The sequence below is a fragment of the Rhipicephalus sanguineus genome, chromosome 1 (genome assembly GCF_013339695.2).
Source record: "Rhipicephalus sanguineus isolate Rsan-2018 chromosome 1, BIME_Rsan_1.4, whole genome shotgun sequence".
NCBI lineage: Eukaryota > Metazoa > Arthropoda > Arachnida > Ixodida > Ixodidae > Rhipicephalus > Rhipicephalus sanguineus.
Window position 1 is genome coordinate 136,464,554 of NC_051176.1, and position 12,354 is coordinate 136,476,907.

The window sequence follows — 12,354 nt, forward strand, 5'->3', positions numbered from 1 at the left end:
TGTCGTTTGGATCAGATGCGCTTCTTGCCATGGTGTGCCGCCACATGCCGCCGCAGCGCTCGACAGGGTGCTTAAATTACACTGTAGCAACACTAGCGCGCGCCAGAATCCCACCGGGATAGAGCAATCGCGTTTCACGAGGCGCGCTGACGTAGCCTCCTCACGTGTCACCCCTCCCTGCATAGGTTCGAGCCCGCTCTTCGGGACGAAATAAGAGAGAAGGCGCTTAAAGCGTGCGGCGTTATGGGGACAAATACCCATAACTTCGCTCGTTCTTGAGGGATACGAAATATTTTGCATCAGTCGATTCGCGAGGCGAGAAACTCCAATACTGAGATTGTTTTATCATTACTTGGGAAAGTGGTTCAGGGCCCTTTCAGATTCGCCACACCGTAACATCATGTGATATACAGTGCCGCTGCCTTCACTTTACTATTCGGCCTTTGACGTACTGCGTGCTATATATCCTCACGGAATGAAACGTGAAGTCAAAAATTAAGTATAGCACATGGTATGCGCTATTGCTCGAGATAGCTACCTCATGCCACAACGACTGTGGCCACTAGAGGTGATGCTGCCTCGGATGTGAATGAATGCGCGAGCCAATATTACGCCGATGAGATACGAACAGGGTGCGGTGGAAAAAAAAATAACGGGTGTTTCTTACTTATAAATTGACTCGTTTTATTCCGTTAGCATTGCACATCTATATCACGTTGTCAATTATTCCGGTGAGGTGTCATATCTTTAAATTGTTTCATGCGAATGTTTGGATTTCAATAAAATTTGACAATGTGGTTAAGTCTTCAACATCGTTGAATATGTCTCTAATACAAGATAAAAACTGCTCAATGGGACGAAGAACGCAAGGTAAGTGAAGTTCTCAAGCCGTATAGTAAGGTGAGGTAATGAAGAAGTCCTTAAATAAAATGTTGTTGAGCCACTGAGTCGCTGTTACACATAGTATTCGGGAGACAGATTCCCAAATTCATTCCTTTCAATTATAATATGTTATTATAAAGCAAAACGCGACTTAAGCGCTGTCGTTCTTTTTATAAAATATGCAATAACACATGGCAACACACACCACACTGAGCGTATTGAAACCAGCATGACACATAATTAAAATTTTTTTCTGGAACAACAGACGCTCTCGCTTTTATAATAAAAAGCAGTGAGAATGTCTGTCTTGTTGCTGAAAATGGCGACGTTATTTCAAATGCTACTGGAGCTCTGCGGAACATCTCTGCTCGGCATTTGATGCAAAAAATCATTCTACTTCAAGCAAAAACTCTGTCACACGGGTCAACTTAAGTGCACCTTGAGGGAGTGCAGTTCATTGCTAGTGTCATTCGCACGCTGCCACACGGGAACGCTTAGTGACCCTCGTTGCAAGGAGAACGTGCCGGCGAGTGCATTCACAAAACTTGATCACTTCGCTGCGACGGAGTGTGTAGCTTCGGTAGCAGTCGGTCGATAATAAATAAGTTATTATTCGAAGAAGAGCTCATAGCATTTTGAAACTATCGGTTTCGTTATTAGAAAAATTGTTATGCATTAAAGCATACTATACCAAAAAAAAAAAAAACTACTGTGCTATTCTCGCTCTCAGGCAGTTTATAGTCACGGCCGCCAGGGGCATGTCCAGCACACGCGGTGCAACGGCCGTATCCGCTGTGTTTGTTACGAAAGTTTATTTCAGTGGCTGCTAATAGTTATAACTTATAACCCATTGTTACCTGACGGGACCGACAACCGATTTTTCTCGACCCAGTTTTTAACGGCGCAATAGAAACCTCACCCTTCATAGTGTTTGCACCTGCAGCGGTTAATGCCAAAGCGCGTGGTTGTTTTATTAGCTGTATTTTTCGGTTTGAAAACCCTCTGAATTGTACGTAGATGTCCTCCAGCAACGCTGTGAAGCAATAGCGATGCCGATAGCCGATTATGCTCAAGGTTTTGCTTTCACAGGAGCGGGTGAAACTACCTTCACATTGACATTTTCGACCGTTCTGGATTATAAAAAGCGCGTAGAATAAGTTTTCCGAACGCTCGTCGTCATGTGGGATCTCTTTACCGCCTCGCGAGCTAGGCGCTCGTGACCTCCGCGATTAGTTCCGGCAACGAGTCACAGGAGGTAGTCTCGGAGGCAGTGAGGCGCTCTTAGTACTTTTCAACATGTCGGCAGGTGCCGCTAGGCCCTCAGCTAACATAAAGTATCTTTATCTTTCAAAAGTAGCGAAAGGTCTTCATCCAACCGCCGCGCCCTGCGATAGGCCGGTTGGCGACACGTGACCCTTTCTCCTTCGCGCCCCGCCCATAGGGTCCAGCGGCGGCACGCTGTGCCAGCGAGAGATACGAATGACTGTGTTTTCAAGCTTGGAGTTGGACAATTTTAGCATGGATAGAGTACTTCACGCGCCTCTGTCACACTGTTGTTGCAAACTAGGAGCGTTTATGTACCTGAAGTTGAGTGGACGCAGGAATTGTGAGTTTGAATTGAATGTTTAGAGCGTGACGTGCTAGTATGCCGGTTCTCTATGCCTTTGGTTGCCTCACCGCGCGGAGGACGGAAAAAATATTTTTTTTGTTTTTCTTTTTTTCCCTTCCTCGCGGTGACAAAAATATACGCTGAAGGAAGGTATGGCCCCACAAAATCAGTTGCACGAAAATTTGTGCCCACAGAAAACACCTGGCTATGCGAAGTGATTTTGAATGTTTATAACTTAAAGCAGCCAAGGTTTTAGGGCCTGTAGGTGTATACATAGCCCAAATTTATATGAAATTGCCTCGGGTAACATTGCAGCATACCTTTTATATCTGCGGGACACAGAGGCGGTTGGGTATAGTAAAAGGGAGGACGGCTTTGGATAAATGAACGTCCTTAAAAACAGTTAAGCACTAAAATGGGCGAGACACTAGAGGGCATGCTATATTTCCTATATCTTTTTTTTTTGCATGATTCAAGCTTGTTTTTTTTTTAGTTATATGAGTACATAAGCCACTAGATTGAAGCTTAATAGGGCTTGCAATTTTGTACTGTTTCCTGTGTGACAGTCGCCTGGGTCTTTTTTTTTTTTTTTTTTTTGTTCGGTCACCGCGTGGCTGAACGGCACACATGTGCTTTGAAGTATAGCATACTTGCGGAGTTTTGTGATACCATTTGACTCTAAGTGTACCTAATCCGCCGTGTGAACGATCTAGCCATGGTCAAAAGACCGTAAAGTGTACAGGGTGCGGAATGGGATGGAAAATAGAGGTTTGTACGGATGAGGAGACAGAGGGAGCTGACGCCAAGTGTAAGCAATGCGAGTTAGAGGCGAAAATGGAAATAATGATGGCTGCCCAGAATGAGCTCATGGTAAGAATCGCCGAGCTGGAGATTGCGTTGGCCACAGAGCGGGAAAAAGCGATGGTTATGGGGGAAAGGCTTAAGTCAGCCGAGGAGGGGTTAGCAAAGGTAGTCATGGTGAACAAGGAAGCAAGCGACAGCGGGAACAGTGGGGCATCGACCCCCACAGTGGTAAACGTGAAGGGGGAAACAGGTTTGGAAAAGACAGGTGCAAGGGTCACAGGACCCAGCTTCCGCGAAGTAGTTTTGGGAAGGGGAGGGGACAAAGCAGCAGTGGCACGCGCTAATAACCGAGGCAGTGGCCAGGTGCGGGACGGTCCAGCAGAAGAGCCGGAGCACGTGATAATCGCCGGGGACTCGAATTTAGTTAGATGCGAAGAAGCAGTCAAGGAAAGGGTGAGAGGCGGCAAACGAGTTTTAATAGGGAAGTTCCCGGGACATAGGCTGGGATCAGTGATGAGGCAAGCTAGCGCAAAACTCGCAACTAAGGCTAATGGACGTAACCTCGTGATAATCGCGGAGGTCTAAACGACGTCTTGAATGAAGAATCAGCGAAACTAGCGACCACATTGGCGAAAGGGGTCGATGACATGCGCGCCATTTCCCCTCAGGTGCAGATAGTGGTATGCACAATACCGGAAGTACCAGTGAGGAATATCAACTTGCAAAGAGCGGTTGTCGACGCAAACAAAGAGATATGGCGAATTAGTCGAGAGAAGGGCTTCGAGGTAGTGGATATAAACAGGGAGGTGCACAGATGGGGCGGTTTCCAAAGAGACAGAATTCACTTCGATAAGAGGCTTGGTCATGAGGTGGGCTGGCGACTGGCAGGACGCATAGTAGCTTTTTTGGGGGGCACGCGGGCCCTTCGGTGCCCAGGGTAGCTTGTAATGAGGAAAACAACCAGGGGAACTCTTTGACAGGCAGTATAGCGAAAAACCAGAGAAAAGGTAAAAGAAGGGCGAAGGCGCGTGTTGCAATTAGTTACATAAACATGCAGGGTGGCAGAAAAAAGGCAAAATGGTTAGAGATTGAGGAACAGTTAAACAAGGAACAGGTAGGTGTTTATGCGGTTACAGAAACACACCTTAGAGACTTGGAAGAGCCACCACATATTGACAATTATATTTGGGAAGGATGTAACAGGATCACATCAGAAAGGAGAGGTGGGGGTGTTGGAATGCTAATCCATAGCAGAACAAAATTGGATAGAGTGAAACAAACGTTTTCAGAGCATATGTGGGTTTCGGGCACAGTAGGTGGAAAGAAAACGTGGCTAGGTGTAGCTTACTTGTGGACGGGGAATAACTGCAGAGAAAAGAATCTGGAGATAGTGAAATGCATAAGCACCGATATTAAAGGATTTGTCCATGATGCCGAAATAATCCTTCTAGGGGACATGAACGCTCACATTCATGACCTTGACGGATATTCAGACACCAATGGCAAGTTATTGCTAGATCTCTGCGAGCAGCATAGTCTTGAGATAGTTAACGTGGGGCCTAAGTGTGAGGGGCAGATCACGTGGGAAGTCGGAAACGGCAATCGAGCATGATTATTGTCTCATGACAGAAGGAATATATGACAAACTTAGAGAGATGAGAATAGACGAGGAAGGCATTAACAGCTTGGGTAGTGATCATAAACGCATAATATTACAAATGGGATATAAAACTGATAATAAGAACATAGAATCAAAGGTTGGCAGCTTGTATCTAAATGACAAACAAATAACAAATATAGCCACAAGAGTCGAGGAAAAACTAGACGAACTACCAGGTAAAGACTGGAAGTATAGTGAGCTGCTACATATAATCACAAAAGAAATGGAAAAAGAGAAGAAAACTATTTGTTGGAAAGGAAAGAGAAAGCCAAAAAGTTGGTGGAACAAAGAAATCCGGGAGGCGATCGAGAAGTGACGTGAGGCATCACGGGAGCACAGACAAGCAAAAAAGCAGAAGCGGCCACAGGACGAAGTCAACCAAATATGGGAAATATATTTAGAGCAAAATCCATTGTGCAGAAATTAGTCGAGGCAAAAATTAAAGGTGAAAGCGAACGCTGGATGACAGAGATTCGCGAAAGAAGAAGGCCACGCCTAGGATATTTTGGAGCCACCTAAAAGCGCTGGGTAGGAAGTCTGTCACAATGCAACAACATATGGTAGATGAAGGAGGAAATCAGTTGGAAGGGTATGAAGCGCTAGGTTACATCCGAAAGATAACAGCCGATTCGTTTAAAAAGGTTCGCCCAAGGGATTCCCCCGATGAGTAAAAGTGCGCAAAGGAGTGCAACCGATGAAGATGTAGTACTAGAGAATTTCAATTGGAAGAACGCCGAAGGAAAATTCCTAAGCGCACTACACCGGGCTTAGATGGGGTTCCCGTCAGCCTCATTAACGAACTCGGACATAACACTAAAGAAGCACTGCTGAAGCCGTAGAAAAGTGCTTACAGGAGAGGGAAATACAGACAGTTGGCGAAAAGTAGAATGAACTTAATCTATAAAGGCAGGGGAGAAAAGGATAACATTCGCTCGTATAGACGCTAACCATTACATCGGTGCTATACAGGTTGGCGATGCCGGCAGTAAAATTAAAAATAGAAGCGTGGGTAGAACAAAATGATATTTTGGGAGAACTTCAGAATGGATTTCGAATCGACAGGTGGTTAGACGATAATCTGTTTGTTCTTACATAGTGTATAGAAATATCGAAAATAGAAAACAGGCCCTTATACGTAGCTTATCTAGATATTACCGGGGCGTATGACAACGTTAACCAGGAAATTTGTGGGATATACTGAAAGAAGTGGGCATAGGTGACGACTGTATACAGCTTTTGAGGGAAATATACCGAGAAAATACAGTTTGTATAGAATGGGAAGGAATAAGTAGCAAGGACAGCGTTGAAATTAGCAAGGGGCTGAGACAGGGATGCCCTTTGTCCCCGCTGTTATTCATGCTGTACATGGAGAGGATGGAAAAAGCGCTAGAAGGGTAGCAACATTGGATTTAATTTGTCACACAAACAAGTCGGCACGATGGTTGAGCAGAAGCTTCCAGGTCTATTTTATGCTGATGATATTGTCTTATTTGCGGACAGTCAAGATGATATACAGCGACTGGAAGATATATGCGGAAGGGAATGTGAGGCTCTAGGACTATAGATTTAGTGCAACAAAATGTGGATTGATGGTATTCAATGATCACGAAGACCATGCGGTCTTTATACAGGGCCAAAAAATACCGAGGGTAAGCGAGTACAAGTACCTCGGAGTATGGGTAAATGAGGGGGATAGATATATGGAGGTACAAGAGAAAGCATCGGTAGCAAAGGGAAAGAGGAATGCTGCAATTATGAAGCACAGAGCTTTATGGGGGTACAACAGGTACGAGGTGCTTCGAGGGCTGTGGAGGGGTGTGATGGTCCCGGGGCTTGCATATGGGAACTCAGTGGTGTGCATGAAGTCAGAGGTACAATCAGGAATGGATGTAAATCAAAGGACGGTGGGCCGCCTCGCGTTGGGCGCTCACGGGAAGACGACAAATGAGGCTGTAAAGGGTGATATGGGATGGACAGGCTTTGAAGTGCGGGAAGCTCAGAGCAAAATGAGATTCGAAGAGAGGCTGAGGAAAATGAAGAAGAGTAGATGGGCAGAGAAGGTTTTCAGGTATTTGTATAGAAAAAGCGTTGACACGCAGTGGAGAAAAAGAACTAGGAGGCTCACCAGTAAATATACGGCTAACAGTGCGGGTGATATGGCAACAAGGAGCATTAAGCGGAAGGTCAGAGAGGCGGAGAGGACTTATTGGATGGCAGCGATGGAAAAGAAGCCGGCTCTGAGTAACTACCGAAAGGGAAAAAACGAAATAAGGAGGGAAAGGTTTTATGATAATTCAAGGGGAAGCGCTTTACTGTTTGAAGCAAGGTCGGGCTGCCTTAGAACGCGTAGTCATAAAGCGAGATTCAGTAACGAAGAAGAACAATGTACATGCTGCGGGGGAACTAAGGAAACGATGGAACATGTACTGATTGAATGGGGCGATATTCACCCAGGTATACGTGTGGGCACGAGTCTACATGAAGCCTTGGGTTTTAGGGACAACAATGGAAAGCTGAACACGTCCGCGATAGAAATAAGTAAGAGACGGTTAGAGTATTGGTGGCAGAAAAGTAGAGATAAAGAACAAAAATAAATAATGGGGGAAAAATAAGGTCATTCTGCCTTAAGAGGCAGAGAGATAGACCGTGAATTTATATTTTTTGGTATAATAACATAGATTTAATCAATGTAGATAAGGTATTAGGCCCACATAAAACAAGGAAGCTTTTTTTTTTCTTCGAGCCTGGTGGCAGACATGTCACCGCCCCGTTATAAAGGGGACGCTCATAGCATCCATCCATCCATCCATCCATCTTGAAAGGTACTCTGGCTGCTGATATTCCGCAAATGCATTGCAACTGCACTTGTGGATTCTTTTTCCTTCTCCTGAGTAAACCTATTACAGCACTTTATAAGCAAAATAAGCTTAGTTAAAATGCCTTGTAACCATAGGAAGACTTCCAAACGCTGACAGAGTGAAACCTATAATAGCGCGCATTTTGCGCTGCTTACAAGAGCGCTAGGTGCCCGATGAAGTTTCAGTACGCTCACAGCCTGCCTATTTTATTCGAACTAGAAAACAAGCACTTTTAGCTCACCCAAATACCACCTGCACTTCAAGTTACGCTGAATGTCAAGATAGGCAATGAACAAAAAATAAAGCCCTGCATGACAGCGGCTGTGGGGAACCTGCTCGGAACCTGATTCGGAAACGCACACATTTTATTTCAAGGTTTAACGTGCTCAGTGGTGGTTAAAATTATTGTCCCTGTAATCTGATAATTAATGAGCATCTTAGGCCGCAAATTTTAATAATTTAACGGATCAAGGGAGCACCGAGTTCTGTTTCAGGCGCACGCAATATGCACGAGAGCGAGCTGTGCAAAGGAATTCACAGCTGCACGTTTTACGTTACAAAAGATAATAAAAAGTGTGCTCTATTTCAACGCTATTATAGAGACAATTAATAGCGTACACCAGTAAAAGGTCACGTGAAGGACATGTGCACGTACACTTTTTTTGCCGCCAGAGGCGCTAAAAGTAATTATGAGTGAAGAAATAAAAATATAAATCCGCGTTTACTGAGAAAAGCAGGGTTACTTTTGGGCAATACAATAGACAATCCTTCTATTAGTAGGGTTATCTCAATTCGTGTTCTGAGCGGTTGTCGGTCCCTTTAAGAAATATTGACTGAAAAAACAAATATTTACTGTGCCAATTAATTACTCATCGCCACTACCATCATTTCCAAAGTACACTCCCCTTTCACGTGTAAAAGCGCTGCCAAAGGGACATTCTGAGGGCGCAACTGCACTCGCTCAAAATTACGCTAAATTTGCCAGTGTGACCGGCGTATGACTCCTTCTCATTCTTTTACGGTTCGTAGACTATAAGTCAGTGAAGAACTTGCTCCTAATTGTCTGAAGAGACTAAAATCTCCGTTTTCATTGGACGCTGATGGTACCCCTATCGCACTACTAAGAGGCAAGCAAGGATAGTTGTCCCTCGCAGGTGTAGCCACAGGTGAAGGGGGTCGAGACCTCCTTTCTGCGCTATATCACAGTGTGTACGTGTGTATGTACAGGGCCGTCCACTCTTAGTACGAACACGGCGCAGCTTGGCTGTGCTCCGCGGGGCACCAATAGTCCATCTCGCCATTATTCTCCTCGCGAAACGAGACACAGCTTGGAAAGCAATTTCAGCCTTTTAACAACGTCGCCAGCAGTAATGAGAGAGTCAAGCCCAAGATAGCATGCACCACAATAGCTTTGAAGACGTCTAGCAGAAAAAGGATACGTAGCGGGTGGCAACAAGCGGCTGGACCAATGTGTCCAAATTTAGAATTAAAAGCCGGGAAGGTAGAGCAAGCGAGAGTTTATGCATTATCATGCAGCAGACTATATGTATATGGCAGGACAATCGTCCTGCGTGCATGAAACCCGTTTCTTAGGTGCCTGTCTGAAGAGTCTGGACGATTCGTAATATTCTAATGTACATAAAGACAGCCAACAGACATCGAGGACAATGCTGCGCGACCAAAACTCAACCGGTCTGGCTGAATTTTCATGGGCGCGGAATTCAAGCACTTCCTCCGCGCCCGCATGCTGTGTATGTCAGCTCACGCTTAAGAACCACGGGTGGTCGCAATTACCCACAGCCATCTTCTACAATATCTCTCATATAGGTAGAGTCGCTATGTGGTGTTAAATTCCATAATCTAAAGCAATCCTGAGCGACTTCCAGAGATGTTTGCAATTAAGAGGGATTGTGGCAGTGAAAGAAGGAACCACTCACATCGTACGCGGAAAAGTGCACAAAACCGCAGTAAGCCGAGCGCGCTTTCTCGCAACGCCGTTGCGCCACGCGCAATCGCTGCTGGCATGCTGATAGTTAGGCGTGCTTCACAGCAAAGCAGACACGGTGCTCCAGCGCTTCAGAAGAGAACGCAATGCCATTGTGCCTGCGCCGATTAGTTCGATGCGTATCCGCACCGTGTGCGCTGGAGCCCCGCAGAGCGCGGCCACGCTGCGCCGTGTTCGCACCAAGAGTGGACGACGCTGTACATCCATTCATACAAGCCCACACGCGTACATACATACAGATGGGGTATGTATGTACGCGTGTGTGTTTTCATGGAATTGAATTAGACAATCATTCTAACCTATAAGAGCATAACGTTTCGTAATGAGAAGATGGAAATGACGACTCTTTTTTTTTTTGCCCGGTTATAGTCTAACGTACGCTCTACCAACACCTCCTATTTTTTTCAATGCCATGTGCAATCGCTCCTCTATGGGAACTGTTGGTCCACCTTAGTTGAGGGAGTTGTCGAGGTGCGACGCCACCTAAAGGGCAGGACTGCTTGCGTCACAAGGGCGTATGAGCGCGTTCTCGTGGAGGTGCGGTAGACGCGCCATCCCTCTCCTATACCACGCGTCTGTCAGATTTGTTCCTTCGTACTCCTTCCTTTGTGGCTGGAAGCAATGCCGCCGCCGCCTCACAGCACTCGTGTGGCACATTTTGAAGCCAGCGCGTGCAGCAGCGTCGCAGTGACGCGTCCCCACTGGCAGCGGGCATAGCGCCACGAACGGAGACGCGCCATCTCAAAACACCGCGTACGTCTCTCAGAGAGCAAGCGTGACCGAACAACATAGTGATCAGGAGGGATCCAAGACGCCGCCCCACGGATGGAAACACATCTGAACAAAAAATTACGTCACCTGACTTCCGTCGTGAGGCACCACCTAAAGGGTACTCTCCCCCATGAACGCAAAACAGGCGCGAAGGCTAGCCGACGGGGGAGAGTAGGAAAGAACGAGAGAGCGTTATGAATTGTTGGATCTGGCGCACCTGATTGGCATTGAAAAAAATGGAGGGGCTGGTTCAACAAAAGCGAGACACATGAGAGCTTGGTCACATAAAGCTCGAGCCGAACAGTTTTTCAGTAAAATCACGGGATTGTGCTTCGCAACGAAAGCTTTATATACAGCGGGTCCTGACTATCACGGAGCACTACTTAAAAAATGAGGAACGGTGTTACGAAAAGCAAACCTAGGGGGCGATCGGAGATCTGTTCGTTCCGCTTGTTCGTTCTCCTGGGGAAGAACAAGCGCGCTGATTGGCTGAAGCGGGAGATGCCACTCAAGGCCGGGGGGTGTCGCCATTTCTTTTTTTTGCTTGATCTTTTCTTTTTTGGTGACGTCATATCGCGTCATAACGAGTAGGGTGATCGGAGATCTCTGTTCTGCGCCGTTCGTTCTGCACCCATTCTGGCGGCCCACGCGATTAGCCGAAGCCGGAAAAAACCACGTCTCTGAGGGGCGTAGCAATTTTTCTTTTTGCTTGATATTTTATTTTTTGGTGCCGTCATACCGCGTCATAACGAGCATGTCGTCTGCTACAAACGAACGGATCGCGAGGCCGTTCGCACGCGTTCTCTCGAGCGAATAAACGGCTTCTCACGGCATGATGCGGCGGTTGCGGCTGCCGCAACAGCTGATTTTCAGAAAATGGCGCTTGCAATGTGTGCTTCTCTTGTGGTTGGAGGTGCGAGATGCGTTTGAAGCCATGAGCGATTGCGGCGTCGCTTTCGGTTCTCGAAACGAACAGTGCGAACGAAATGAACGGGCCTGCCACTGGGCTGTGGTCTTACGCGCAGGGACTTCTTAGTTCAAAAGCGCTACCAGCTCTTGCCACGTGTCGTCCCGGTCCTCACTCGTGAACGACGGCCCCAGCGGGCGCGACGGCGTAGCTATCTGTGGGTGCTCTTTTATAAAAGCCAGCAGAAGCTCCCTTTGACGATCCGACACCCGGGAGCCAAGCCAGACATATATATATATATATATATATATATATATATATATATATACCGATTGCGTTGGCTCGACTTAGCAGCTCCTGTTGGGAAAAACGCATGCACGTGTTCTCGCACTACATCGCAGGTCAAATAGGCAAATTTTGTGGTCTTACTAAAGCTGTTCATCGATAGAAACAGTGCCAAAAGACAGCACATGCGGTAGCCAAGAGAGCCGTAAGGCACAAGCACGCAATCAGAGTGTGAGAAAACGGAGTAAAATGCAGCCACTCCAGCCAGAATATAGCAGACGACAGATGAATATCGTGCTACTGACGTCACATCGGTCGCTCAGGGCCCCTCCAAGGTCACCAAAGTGACCAGAAATAACTACGCCGAACAAGAAGGGTCAGCATACTCAATCAAACCAAACGGTAAATAAGACACACTCGCGTAACTGCAAGACATTGCACGCAAGAAGGCAAGATCTGCTCCTCGAGTGTGAGAAATATGGTTCAGCACGAAAAATATTACAAGCAAGTTTGTTGCTCTTAGACAGAACACCATTCACTTTAAAGTAAACGCTATGGCTCTATGGCCAACAG